General features: G+C 43.5%; 1 long non-coding RNA gene across 1 annotated transcript; it reads left to right on the forward strand.

Annotated features, from left to right (window-relative positions):
- Positions 1–14,095: 14,095 nt before the first annotated feature.
- On the forward strand, positions 14,096–14,856 carry LOC144823507 (uncharacterized). Its single transcript, XR_013608806.1, has 3 exons — positions 14,096–14,203; positions 14,298–14,340; positions 14,786–14,856. It is a non-coding gene; the product is annotated as an uncharacterized LOC144823507 (long non-coding RNA).
- Positions 14,857–15,068: the final 212 nt, after the last annotated feature.

Consider the following 15,068-nt stretch of genomic DNA (forward strand, 5'->3'; position numbering starts at 1 on the left):
AACCATGCCTTGAAGACATAGGCCCATAGAAGTGGCTAGTGAGGGTGAAGAACTCCTGGGGAGGGCACTCCCCCAGAAGGATTGGGATCCCAATGTGTAAATTGTGTTCCCAAGATGTTTACTGTCTAAAACCATCTAGACAGAAAGGTGGTTGGTAGGGCTTCATACGGAAGGGGATGCAAAGCTGATTCTTTTTCAGATTACAGACGGATGAGCAAAAGCAGACCTCAAATGAAAGCTTCCAACACTGACCTCATGCTCATCGGTTTTTCAGTTTTTATATCATTGGCTGAATAAAAAAAAATACAAGTAAACAAAAACGTATCGGTGTCACCATAGACGTATAACATTTTAAATGGGTGCTCAGTAGTAATGGTGTTGTTATCCTCGCAGAGGTTCCAGGAGATGTAGTTAACAGAGCAACACATATGTTGTCTATCATGTCACCTGCTAGCCCAAGGTGGAAGACTACCTACTAATTAAAGGGACCCCACGTCCAATGCCATTCAGCACAGAGTGAAATCCTTCCTGATAGAAGATATCAGCACTACTGTCCAGGTTCAGGGTCCATCTCATCTTGACGATATTCTTGCCAGCATCCCTCAAGCAGAGCTAACACCTGTTAAGAGATTCCTGAATGCAGCAGCAGTTCTCATCAAATGCCTTTAGAAATATAACAAGATTCATCAACCCTCATGCACTACATTGATTTCCTCTACCAATCTGCATTACTTACCTTCAACACATGCTGATTAATCTACAAGGCAGACACTTCCAGTGCTCCATCTACCTGCCAATCAAGAGGAAGTTCTCAGGAGGCCTTTGCAACATATGTCAGTGCACAATGCAAAAGATGCAAGGAGAAGACTAGACACACAGGGCTCGATTTAAATAGGTAAGATGAGACAAAAGTCTAACTTTATGACTTCCGGTATTCACAAAGGGCATTGACTACTCATAACTATCCTTTGTGAATACTGAAAGTCACAAAGTTAAACTTTTGGTATTCACAAAGGGCATTTACGAGTAGTAAATACCTTTTGTGAATACCAAAAGTCGTAAAGTTAGACTTTTGTCCCACGGCTGCCGGCTCAGGTAAGCACGGCAGGGTGGGGCAGGCCGCAGCGGGGGGAAGCTGACGGATGACGGAATAGGTATAATTAAATAAATAATACCTATTCTGGCCTCTGTCGGCTTCCCCCCTGCCGCGCCCTGCCCCAACGCGCTTACCTGAGCCGGCTGCAGCTGCTTTTGTCTCAGTTTACCTTTGTGAATCAGGCTCGAAGCCTTTTCCTGCATTTTGCCAAGAATCTAGCACTCCATTGAAGGTCAGACCCAATGTGGTCACCTCCCATCCACTTGAGGAATGCTCTAAAGACCTACCCCATCAAGCATCACTGTGCAACAATGCAAACTCCGAGTGTCCAGACCCCAAAAAAGAGACTTTATGCTTTCCCATGCCCTCACCAACTCCCAAAACAAGCCTTTATTACACCTGCTCTTTATCCATCTTGCATCCAGTAGAGCGTCAGCTTATCCTGGAGAGAACCCTCCCTGTCACAGGCACCTTGGCGGCCTCTCAGGATCGGTTCATTGCCCAAATTGGTCCAACTATTCCGATCTTCTATTATAGCATGGAAGTTTAAGGTGGTCAATCGGGGGAATGGAAGGAAGGGAACAGCAGGGAAGGAGACCTGCGGAGAGAAGAACTTATTTAGATATTGAAATAAGAAACAATTAAAATGCTTGTAAAGCACATTCATATATATTCCCTCTCACTTCTACCTGTAAAGAAAAATAACAAGGATCCTGCAGTAGCATTAAGAAGGACAATTTGTATTCATCGATAGCTTCCAAATGACTACTGCGTCTTCTATAGAATAATGTTTATATCTATATACCCAGATTCCATTCACAAGGTGCTGTAAACAAAAACAAGAATATTAACAATAGGCCTATGTGTATAATACAAGGAGCTGCATGCTATCTGGCTGGCTTGTACCCAACTATGCGTGTGATATGTCTAACATCACATGGGGATGAAGGACATGGCTTAGCTTCAACCTCTTACTGCCCCCCTGTTAGAATATGAACAAAAAAACACAAAACACTTAACATATCCATATGGCAAATGGTTCATAATTTCTGGGCAGTAAGCCTTATAATATAAATGGTTTCAAAGCACTTAACCCAATCTGTAAGTTCGATTGCATCAGTGATAAAGCAATAGTCCAGAATTATCGTACTTAGTATAGCCTTAAAAGCAGGTACTATACCACCTGGAATTAACAAGGATTAGCGTATTACTGGCAGAGAAGAATCTTCTCAATATTAATCCAAAAATGCACACAAGGTTCAAGGTTCCTGGTTATACCCTTTTTGGAGTATACATCCCAAAACGTTTGTTGCCGTATACTGTACAGCGTGCCTCTTCCAATATCTAAACACTTGAGGGAGAATAGTAATTGGTGTCACAGACACCCTTACCACACCGGAACTCTCTGGAACTCCTTCTTCTCCGGAGCACAAAAACGCGTGGAATAATCTGCGGCGTTTCCTTTGTTCTTGCCGGCTTTCATAGCCTTTCCGGGTTGTGAATTGCATCATTTCCTGTGTGCACGCGACACGCTGCATGGGCCTCTGGGTAATGTAGTTTCCCGTCTGAGGGCCGTGTCAGGGTTGTAGCCATGTTTCCTTCTGGCCACCCAGCCTGCAGCGCCCGATGGACTATGACGTATTCTTCCCAGGTTGCCTCTCTACTCCTTGAGTGGTCCAGAGGTGTTATCAATACAATACAGGCCTGGCTTTAAAGGATATCTACCTCCAACCAATCTCTGGCAATGTCTCAAGTTCAGGTCATTCCTAGAACCCCCAACCTTTTAAGTATGATAAAAATGAACTGCAATCGGTCAATCCGCAAACAATACCCTACCCCACAACATGTGAGTAAAGAACACTTACAAAAAGTAATAAGTGAAAGAGTGATAAGGCACCTCACGTACGCAACACCAGGGAGGCTACCGGCAGGTTCTCACCAGCATGCCCACATTTATCATCATTGGTTGCCTACTCACTATGAAAACAGAATTGTGTCCAGTAAGAAGACAGAAAGAACAGAAAGGAGAAATTAACTACCCCAAAACAAATAAGCCTGTGATTTGCAAAGGACAATGTGTTCCATCAATTAAAATTGAGGTAAGACTCACAGTTAGATTTGCCCTCTTTATTCACAATTGTGAGCTTACTCAAGTTACAAGCACTGCATGTTGCAAACCTTGTCAAAGTAGGCCAACATGTTTCATTGCCATTGCTATGTCGTGGCAAATTCGTCAGGGCGCAAGGTTTTTTATTCGCCTCCATGGACAATACATTTTGTGATGCAGATTGGCAGGTGTGAGCCAAGGGCACTTGTACTAGCTTCCACCATACAACATGGGGTTGTGTTTGTCACAATTACCCCTGGATTTAGTTCTAATTTCAGGGAGAAAATGTGTAATTGGACGATTTTGGTGTTGGAATAGAATCTGGATTCAGGAATTCCTGCCCTTTGGTTTTGCCACATCAAAAATCCACTGAACTTGTAATGAAAGTCTTATTTTTTTCCTAATATTGATCAGCTGGTAGATGAATGTGAGTGTTCACGCAGATACCTCAGATTATGTAATCATGACCTGGAAGAAGTGACAAAAATTCTTAAAAGGCACACAGATGTGATCTTCAGGTCTCGCCGTTATGTACCTTAATCTGGATTACCAGTAACTAGAGTAGTAGTAAACAAACTGTGAACTGAGCAGAAATGTTTGGTGATTGGTGGCTGGGATGAGCCATGAATTCACCTTGAGTAGAATGTTTACTTACGTCACTTCCTAATGAGTGACCAACCCGAGGGAAATAACTGGCGAGCTCAGGGTCAGTAATTTACCTTTAAAGACGCCATAGGAATCCATTCTCCCCCACGAGTAATCTTGCTGTACAGAGGAGTGTGGGAAAGGGAGGGTTCCTAGAAAGACCCCACTCTATTTTGTGCTTTTAGTGCCATGCGTCATAGAACGGCTGAAACCGCCATCCTGGCGGACGTCAGCCAATGAAATCCTATGCGAGGGTGGAAAGAGTTGTCATGTGAATGGGCGAGGAGAATGTGAATGAGGAGGCATCAGTACATTTGTCCGAAATACCCAGAACAGAGTGCTGCAGTGGTGCTGGAACAATCTTCTGACTGGGGTTCTGGCCAGGGACATCAGCTAAAGTTGCTGGTTAAAAATCTTGGTTATTGAATGAGCACATCCAGGCCCGGAGGAAGATCCTTTTCCTACCTCACTGCCAAAACCTAAAACACTCTGCCTCTCCACTTCAGGCTATCCCCATACCTGACCCAATTCAGGAAGGATCTCAAGACCTGGCTCTTCGACTGAAACTCAACGCCTAGTTAGACTTGCAGCCCCCAGCGCCTTGAGACCCCCACCGGTGGGTAGTCACACTTAACAAATACTGATAGATTGAGCACGTGCAGCAAATGAGCCAAGGACCTTAACTGTGGACTGTATTTTTTGAGAAGGACTGAGGTGGATAAGATGCCAGTCGAACACTTTTTTTGCGAATATTCACTTCAATAGTATCTTATGAAGGAGTATTCTGAAACATATGCACACATTGAGCCAATTTGTGTTTAAAAAATGAGTTATTTAAAAGAGCTCATTAGTAAATTGGAGTGGGTTCAGCCATGTTTGAACAAAAGGGTAACATGAATGTGTATTGGTTTGTTTTTTCACCCTTATCTTGAAACCTACCATCACGTTCTGCAACACCAATCACCAAGTTCTGGCCGAGCACGCAGATGCTGGCTTCTCACAGTTGCTAAGGTAATTGGGCGCCAGCAGAGGACAACCACTTCCGGTCCCACCAGGTCACGTGACTCATGTCACCTCCGATACAGGACTCAGGAGCTGCCGCTGGAGTAGAGCAGAGCGGCGAGTAGAAAATATGAGTGCTGCTGGCACGCTGACACACAACTGAGCCTCCTTCTGCAGCTGCCACTGTTGGAGCCTGACCCAAAGGACCCTCTCACATCATCGATGGACAGAAAAAGGTAAGGAGGATCCCAAGCTTATGGCTACGTTCTCGGAGTCCCGCACCTGAGTCCTAACAAATCTGGAATGGGCTCGCGTCTTCCCCTCAGCAGTTAGCCCTTACCTCACTGCATGCTTAGGAGGAGCTGGTAACTCTGCCACTGGTGGTGAAGCCTCTTGATGAGGCTGTGGTTGGATACGGTGTTGAACGCTGCGCTTAGGTCGTGGAGTATCAATGCTGCAGTTTCTTCCCCTTCAAGGACGATTCAGATGTAGTAAGTGGCAGCGATCAAGGTGGTTTCAGTGCTGTGGTTGGTGCAGAACCCAGATTGGAAGGTGTCCAGAAGATTGTTGTTCTCCAAGGGTTCCATGAGTTGGAGGTTGAAGTCTTTTTCGAGGACTTTGGGGGGTAAGAGGAGCAGAGAGAAGTGGTGGTAGTACTTGAAATTGCTGGGGTTGGGAGGCGGTTTCTTGAGAAAGGGTTTGACTTCACCATGTTTCCATTTATGGAGGAAGGTGGCCATGGTGATGGAAATGTTGAAGTTAGAGATGAGCTCGTTGCTGATAGTATTGCTCCCAAGAAGTGGTGGGGGCATGGGTCCATGGGTGTTCCTGAGTGGAAGTGGACGGAGTTTATGATGGTGTGCTGACTCCAGGTTGTTAGCAGGTGGTCGAGGTTGGTAACAACGGGCGCTAGGAGGCTAAGGGGTATCGTTGGCAGTGGTTTGGGATTCAAAGGTTTTGTAGACGGTGAAGATTTTGTTGTGGAAGAAGTCCACCAGGGTGTTGCAGAGTTCCTGGAAAGGTGTGATGATGTTTTTGGTGGTGCCTTTGACAATGTTGAATAGTTCTTTGCTGTGAATGGAGCTGGTTTCGATGCGGTTGGCAAACGCGCTCCTCTTAATTTCTTTGAGGACCTGCTGGTAGTGGCTGAGGGATGTTTTGAATGAGGCTCAGTCTGAGGTCTCTTTTCTGGTTCACCATATCCGTACAAGTCATTTGCAGTTGCATTTGGTGATTCTCAGTTCCGTGATGTACCAACTGGCCTGTTTGGAGTATATCTTGAGTTTGGTGGTCTTGACGGGGGCATGCCAATACATATAAAGGAGATCTATCATCTTTTCCAAAAATCACCAATATTTGTAATCAAAAGCATATTTCAGTAATTTACACAATGCAATGTTTAATAATAGTGATTATTATGAAAAATATTTAAAGAAAAAAATCAAAGTATCTGTGATTCTTTCTTTTAACATAGTTTTTATTATTGCATTTTGTGGGTTTAAAATGTTAAAAAAAGATTCAGGGACATATTGATTTTTTTAAAGTAATAAATCCAACATGTCTTTTTTTAAACATTTTTCAGCGTACAGAATGCAGTCATAAAAACAATTACAGAGGACCTTACAGTCCAGCTGAAGAGCATAGAGCTCCAACTAAGAGTGCTTTAAAAAGACATGGTAAATCCAAATTCTCCTGGGATCATTCATTTAATACCCAAGACACTTACTAATTTGTTAAAGTTGCTGGGGGACTGCTGCACACCCTACAGCCTCCACAATAATAAAAAAAAACATGCTTGATAGTACCGATGCCCCTTCTCGATAAATCATCAAGCTAAAGATAAAAAAAGTAAATAGCCCCTGTAGGGCAATCTGGGTGCAGTGAGTAATAAATGTCGTGGCACCCACAACCCCAGCTGGCTCCCTAACCAGCACCAAACTGGGTGCTGGCAGGAGCCAGCAATTTCTTTTTGCTCCTGCCCAGATGGAAGAAGAATTGTGTAACTTGTAAGTTCAGTTCCCTGCCCGGGAGAGTGCTGGCAGGGTATGCCCAAACTCTCATAGGCAGGGATCTACAGTGTCTCAGGGGTGGGCTCCCCAGGACGCTATATAGTATCTGGCCCCAGGGGATGTGGTCCCTGGTCCAATGCTAGCACGAGGATGAGGACACTTGGCTCCCTCTCCCAGTTTCAAATAAATTCAGTGCCGGGGGTCTCAGCAGGCTCAGGAAAATGATGGGACTGTGCATCACCTTTTTTTTTTTATAACTTGGCTCTGTTGTATGGAGATCCTGGGCCCTGCAGAGGCTTGGGAAGGGTTGCTGCACATCCCCTCCCATTCTGTTGTTCCTCTCGCCCCAGGGGATGGGTCCCTTGAGCCTCACAATGGCTTGAGGAGTAGGGATGTGCACCCCTTTTCCCAAATTATTGATTTGGCCACAGGGGACGGAGTCCCCAAAGCCTGAAGAAGGCTCAGTAAGGGGTGCTGCACACTCCCTCCCCTTTCTATTAAATGGCATGCTCAGGGGGATGGGGTCCCCAGGGCAGAAATTGGCATGGGGAGGGGGTCCCTAGCATGCCCCCTCCACAAATATTAATATATCTTGACCCCTGGGATCTGTCCCACCCCAGGGGGACATTTACAGTTAACAAATATGGTCGTCATTTTGTTGGATATTTTTGTTTTATGGCACTTTTTTTAGCCAAAACTTTAAGATTCATTAGCTGTGGTTCTACTGGTTGGATGTGCTCTATTTTTCTAAATTGGTTTGGGAATTCTATGGTGTTTTTATTTTATTACAGTTTGCGTGCCCCATAAATACATAACACATTCTAAGTTAAACCTGACTACTTTTACACCAAGCTCTCAGAGGGTTAAGTACAAGGTAATTGTGTGACTTTTGTGGTTCAACCTGACAAGGATTGTGGTTGTTGCCGGACTGGGGCTTCCACCCCCTCAAATACTTACCCAATTACTAACAGGGGAACTCCTAGGTTATGAGCAGAAGGGAATTAACGATGGTGACAAGAGAGGACTGAAAATATGGATTTAGGTGCTTTGATCATCTTGTTTGCATGGAGGAGCATGATTCAGTAAAGACCTACCTGGTGCAAATTTGCAGGGAGTGAGACATTCAGTAATTATAGTTATTGAGCATGGTGGTTTTGGAAAGAAAATAAATATATTTGAGGGTCTCATCAGATACACCTGTCTGACAGGTGAACATGCTTTATGTTATGAACCAATGCTAAACACATTCTGATACATCATTTGAACTATGAACATCCTGAGACCCATGGCTCTGGACTCTGTGGGGTCCATTAGGATGTAGGGCGGATCGCTACTGCCCGCATGGCGGTGGCGATCCGCCCTACATCCTTTCCCACCCGCCACCCATTTTCCCCGCCATATCAGTATGGCGGTGGGTACCGTGGCGGACGGGAAGACTGTCTGCCGTTTTCCGCCCGGTCGACAAGTCGACCAGGCAGAAAAGGGTTTAATATGGTGGCGGTGTCTGCTAGACACCGCCATCCATATCAGAATGCAGGTGGGAATGCAGATTTTGAAGTTGGGGCCCCGTTGCAGGCCCCCAGGATGTTGGGAGGCTGGAGGGGCACATGGAGGGTACCTATGGCACCCCCCTGCATGTGCATACACAGCATGGCAGGAACCGTACGGTGCCTGCCACATTGTGCATGCGTACGCACAACATGCATTTTTGGCATTGCGGCGGATGCTGCTGAAAGCACCGCCCGCCGCAATGGTAAAAATGCAGGATGCGCCCCCCAGTGTGGCGGGCTCATCCTAATCACCCCCATGGGACCGCCACACTTATGGCGGGCGCTCCTTTTTTACGTCATGATGGCGGGCAGACAAAGTCCGCCCACCATCCTAATGATGCCCTATTTCTTTGTTTCCCATTCCAACCATTCTCTAATTAACTTAATTTACTTCACTTTAGGTTCATCACATTTTTTTCCACATGCTTGTTTTTTCAGACCCCTTTTCATTTTTCATTCATTTAAAGAGGATATCATTATCATTCTATTATCACAATTGCAAACTTGTTAAGGCTGTGCTAAAGGTAGCTCAGTTTTTAAGAAAACATTTTTTTATTAGTGATGAATACTATTTGTTCTCAACAATACTAAGATTTATATACGCTATATTAATGAATTGTTCAAATGTTTTTTTTTTGTTTTCTTTGAAGAGGAGCTATCTATGGCTTGTTGTGAGAAATTGAGTTAATGATTAAGCGGGGTGGAAGCCCTACTTAAGCAACAACCACAATCCTTGTCAATGGTGGACAACAAAAGTCATTAAATTAACCCGTGCTCAACCCTCTGATAGCCTTGCACAAAAGCAGTCAAACATTTCTTTTTGTAAATGTGTTTATTACATTTTCAAGGTAATGCATAAAATAATGCAGCATAGTATAATTAAGCACATTAATATTATCAATATGGTGTGAAGCAATCAGACTTAACTCCGAGGCAATGTGTATAGTATTTATGTATCATACAAACACTAATAAAATGACAATACAACACTAGGAAATTCCCAAACCAATTTAGAAAAATAAAGTAAATATTAATAAATAAAATGATACCAGAATTTCAAGAATCCATTCCGATGAACTGGAGATATTCAGTTTCCAAGTTCTGAGTGAAAATAGTGCCTAAAAGCATAAAGCGACACTCACAGTCATCTGGTTGCGCTAGACTGTAGAGAGTCACAAAAACGGCTGACCACAACAAACCACGGTTTGAATACAGGAATCAGCTTAGTCCTACGGAAAAAGTTACCTTCTAAGTCTTGCGCAAAGGGTTCTGTACACAGTGGCGGAGGCCGCAAATAGGAGGCTAAGCATCGTGGATGGTCATCTCTGTAGCGCAAAGAGCAGGCTGTGCATTGCAGATATTGCCGCTGTATTGTGAAGAGCCAGTCAATCATCGTGGATGACTGTTGCTGCAACTTCACGTTTGCGCTCATTGCAGGCTGTCGTTGATGTAGCATGAAATGCAGTTCTAGCGTTGTCTGTTTATGCTAGCTGTTGCTGGCGGCGCATAGAGAAGGTCTCATCGGTACTTCACATTGACACTTGTTGCAGGTGTCAGAGACTTGGTGTGAATGAGCCTAATTGCGATGAACCAGAACTTCAGGATTTTCATCTTTTCTTTAGGAAGTATACACTCTGTCTCCAGCCAAGGGTCTAGGACCTGGGGAGGCCCTTCTTGTGGACCAGGGACTCACTCCAGCAGAGGCCAGCAGGGCTCAGGTAGGTCCATTTGCAGGTCCAGTTACAGCAGGTCAGCTGGGCAGTTGCAGAGAGACTTCTGAATCTTGCTGAGTTCCTGTAGATCACACAGGAGGTTAGCCAACTGATTCTTTCAGTCACTCTGGTTAGCCTGGGATTAAGGCACACAGGTCCAGTCATCCTTCTCAGATAGCAAGGCAGTCCTTCAGGCAGCAGGGCAGTTCTTCTTTGGTAACTTCCACTGGTCCAGAAGTGTTCTGATGAGTGGCTCTGGAGGTCCAGTATTTATCCCTGGTGCCAACTTATGTGTTGGGAGACTGCCTGTACTACACCCACACCTGACTTTGGAAAGTTCTTCCTCTTCCCCTGTCAAGGCTTCAAACAGTTTGGGGCGACAAAAGACAGGGCAGGTTCCTTTGTGTATGCTGGAGGCAAAGCTCTTTGAAGTGTAAGTGGTACTCCCCATCCTGTCCACATCTAAGCTCCCTTTCCTGTCTGAAAGTAACACAAAACCCATATTTCAGAGCCATTCACAGTCATGTGCCCCAGGACATTGGCAGAAGGCACTAATGGCTGGGACAAGAAATGCCAACTTTATAAAAGGTAATTGGATAGCAGCCTTAATGCACTCAAGAAACACTTGTACAACAAATTCGAAAAAAATGACAAGGTTGAATGTATCATTCAGAGATATGTGTGCAAAGGGTGAGAGGCCCTGCAAGCCATCTGGGAGAAACAACACACACAATACCCAGAAATCTATCTGGGAAAACCCAATGCACTGCTTTAGATGTCGCTAAACTTGATGAAGTCTATTCTTGGGCTGAAGTATATGCCCAGAAACGTAATTGGCAGAAACAAGGTCCAGCTTCATCAGATGAAAGTCTAGCATCAATCACTGATACACAACTCTCTCGTCCCCCTGTACCCTCAACAAATCCACCATCAGACACTGAAGTTGCTGGTAGCAGTGGCAGCACCTCTAAGGTTTCTTTTTTGTCGACAAGCCCTGCGGCAAACCAGCCGCCTACGCAGTCAACAACAGAAGGAAACAAACACGTAGAGGGCACCAATTCGGGAAAACCAAGCCGCAGAAAGAAACATTAGTTGTCAACATTTCTTCAAAAACATTGACTGTTAAACAAATGTCGGTTTTGAACAAAGGATGCGCTTTTGTTCCCACATTTCACTCAAAAATCTAGATTCGCAGGTTGACCCGCATAAATTTACAAGAAAATTCAGACTACATCATTTCTTTTCGAACGTGACTAATACACCGGTACCCACTGACACTGAAGAATATCTTGAATTTAAACCGAGAAGTACATTCATACCTCCCACCTCGCACAAAACAATTGATCTGTTCGAATCGTTAGTTAAACAAGATCTTGCGAAGTTACCCACAGCTCCAAGAGTTTCTCCTAAACTCACTCGTAGTGATAGATCTGCACTTAAATCTTTGCAATCTGACACGTCATTACATTTCACCAAGGCCGACAAGGGTGGCGCACTTGTGGTGATGGATGCCACTAGCTATGACACTAAAATCATGATGATGTTGCAAGACACATCCACGTATCTCCCTTTACCTCATGATCCCACAAATGAATTTTCAGTAGTTCTTGAAAACATTCTACAAAATGCTTTTGATATGAATTGGATCAGTAAAAAAACTAAAGACTTTTTGACAACTCGTTTCCCACGTAGGCCATTGCTCTACATGTTACCTAAGATCCATAAAAGTTTATGTGATCCCCCACTGAGGCCTATTGTCTCGGGGTGTGGGTCCATTAATGAGCCCTTAGGACACTACCTTGATACCTTCCTCCAACCTATTGTACAATCTTGTCCATCATATGTACAAGACACGACTCATTTGTTGAACATTCTACAAGAGCTACATATACCTGACGCTGATGAAACATGGCTATGCACAGTGGATGTTGTGTCTTTGTACACATCAATTCCTCATTTGGTAGGTTTAGAAGCTGTAGAATGGGCTTTGCTCAGACATGAAAGTGTTCGAGCCAACAGAGTGTTTCTTCTTGAAATTCTTAATTTTTGTCTTTTCCACTGCTATTTTTTATGGAAGGATTGTTTCTTTATGCAATCGAATGGAACATCCATGGGTTTTTCTGGAGCCCCCAGCTATGCGAACATTTTTATGTTTAACTTTGAAACTGAACACATTTTGTCAAAACCTGAATGGAGCACCAATTTGATCGCTTACCGTCGTTATATTGACGACATTTTGCTGGTGTGGCATGGGTCACGTGGTGACCGTGAGAGTCTGATTCATGGTCTCAATGACATTAATCCGAGAATCCAATTCACACATCAGATCGAACCCAAAAGCATCGCCTTTCTTGATGTGAAATTAACTCTTGTACCCCCAAATATTGAAACGTCCATTTTTCAAAAAGCTACTGATCGCAACAACGCATTGCTATACCAGAGCTTCCATCCCTGGTCACTCAAACGTCATTTGCCTTTCTCTCAGTTTCGGAGAATCAAGCGCATTTCTTCTAACACTTCGGTTGGCATGCAGACCATTGATAAAGCTAAAGATACATTTTTGAACAGAGGATACCCATCCACAGTCGTGGATCAAGCAGCTGCCAGATCCTCAACCTTGAACCGCATAGATCTCCTCCAAAAAACTGTCAAATACACTAACCCCAACAGACAAGTATTTGTTTCCACCTATTCAACTCACTCTAATTTGGTTAAAGCGAGTATACTTGACAGATGGGCTCTACTGCAAACAGAACCTGACTTCAAAGAAGCTTTTAGTGATCCCCCATTTTTGCATACAGAAAATCTCGCAATCTTAAAGAACTATTGAGTAAACCACCTGTGAACCCAGTTGTTCCTTTTAAAGGGATGTCTAAATGCAGGGACTGCTCTCACTGTAACAACGTCATTACTGGTAATTCGATGTCACACCCCCGCTCTGGCAAAAAGATCAATTTGCAACACAATTCCAATTGCAATAGCCAATACGTGGTATATTTTATCAAATGTCCTTGTGACTTATATTATGTGGGCAAAACGGAGAGAAATCTCCGCACACGTATAACTGAGCATAAAAGTCGAATCAGAACGAACACTACCAACTCACCTATTGCTGTACACTGGAACACCTCAAAACACAGTATAGCACAGTTTTGCTTCGGGGTTCTTGAACAGCAACAACCGCAACCTGATAAGAACATGTCTAAATTTCTTTTACAACGTGAAGCTTATTGGATCTGGTTTCTTCAAACCTTGTCACCATATGGGCTCAATGATAATTTGAATTATCATGCTTTTTGTAATGTATGCCCCAATATGTGGCTTTTTCCTACTACTGTTATGTTAATCTGGTTTTATATATGTATGTATTATTTATTGTATGTATTCACATACTGCTCTTTGTTTGACATTATCTCAACAAGTATGTCTTGTAGACTTTCTCTGTTTGTCATGTTATGGTACTTATGTGGTTAAAAGTATACTGTGATTTTTTCTCTTATTTCTACCTGTGTAAATATGATTGTGGCGTATTCCTGATGCTCCAAATGTTGTCACTGTTTAACCTGTTTACTCACGTTTTATTGGCTTTCTTTTATTGCTTCCACTGGGGATGCTATCATTTTTCCGCTGTTCTCTCTATTTTATTTTCCCTCTGGTTTGTTTTTATCTCTTGAATTGTAGGATAGTATATTTGCTCACACATTTCTTATACATTTCACTTACACTGTGGCTGTTCTAAGATGTCCGCCGCTTTTCCATTTTCAACTAGTCCTTTGTCTACTTCCATTTGCGTTTTTTATTGAATCCATACGCCGCCCGGCTCCTTGCTGTTGCTGGCGTCTGAACTCGGATTCAGACACCGGTCTACTCATCACACTGGCGGTAAGCACACTCCTGTAACTCATTAGTCTGCTATTGGAGATTCTGTCACTGACTTTGCCCTAGCTGACCTTTCCCGTGTTCTCCTATTGACAGGATACTGCTCGTTTCCTGGCCGTTTGGTCACCCGGCACCCTTTTCTTTTTCAAGTCGGATTGCTGAAAGGTCCTTCCTATTTCAGCCATTATCACCCGCGTTCGGTGGTGAGTGATTCCCCCTTGTTTTCTCCTCATTATTTCTTTTTGTTTGAGTAGTGACATCACTTCATGTGAGCTACTATTCCACCCTTTGCTATAGAGGCAGTCTCCTTACCAGCAGTTTCTGGAGAGATCTTCTCTTAGTAAGTTGTAGATATTTATTTAAGTTTCTCACCTCCTCGTCGCATGTTAATGGTAACTCAGTCCTCCTTCATGTTTTACAGACCTCTGTGGACTAACATTTTTTATTTCCTCATCTAAACCACTTGGCTATGTGATAGTCCCATTTCGGTAGGTCGTGTTACCCTGGTGTTGTTCTTTTAAGGCATAGTTGAACACTGTTTCTCTTAAGATTGTTTTTCTAGTCACTGCGGGTGGTACACATCTTTTCCTTATTTCTCGTATCCCAACCTTTCTTTTCCTTACACATCACTTGGGTTATGAAGGCACGTGCACTCCTTGCTTTTATTACTTATTGTCATCCTGGTTAACCATCACATCTTTCAGTGAGCTTCTCCCTCTCTAATTGTTGAGTTCCTTTTCCCTTAGCCTATATATATTTGAATACTGTTCTCTCATTGTTGACAGATTCCCCTGATGAAGGGCTATCTTGTAATGCACAAAATGCATTGGCATTTTTAAAGATTTGTGATGCTGACATGAAGCTTTGTTCATCTCATTCTTGCAAATGTCTTCACGAAGACGGTGAATAAAATTCATCTGAAATAATCGTCATCCTGTTAATTTTGGAACTCTCTCAACCTTTGTGAAAATGTTTTGTCTCATTTGATACACTCTAGTTAATTATGTATTAACCTGTTTATATTTCTTTGAGTTTCAATTTACTACTGTTGAAGCGCTCAGCGACATC

The sequence above is a fragment of the Lissotriton helveticus genome, chromosome 3_1 (genome assembly GCF_964261635.1).
Source record: "Lissotriton helveticus chromosome 3_1, aLisHel1.1, whole genome shotgun sequence".
In the NCBI taxonomy this organism is placed as follows: Eukaryota; Metazoa; Chordata; class Amphibia; order Caudata; family Salamandridae; genus Lissotriton; species Lissotriton helveticus.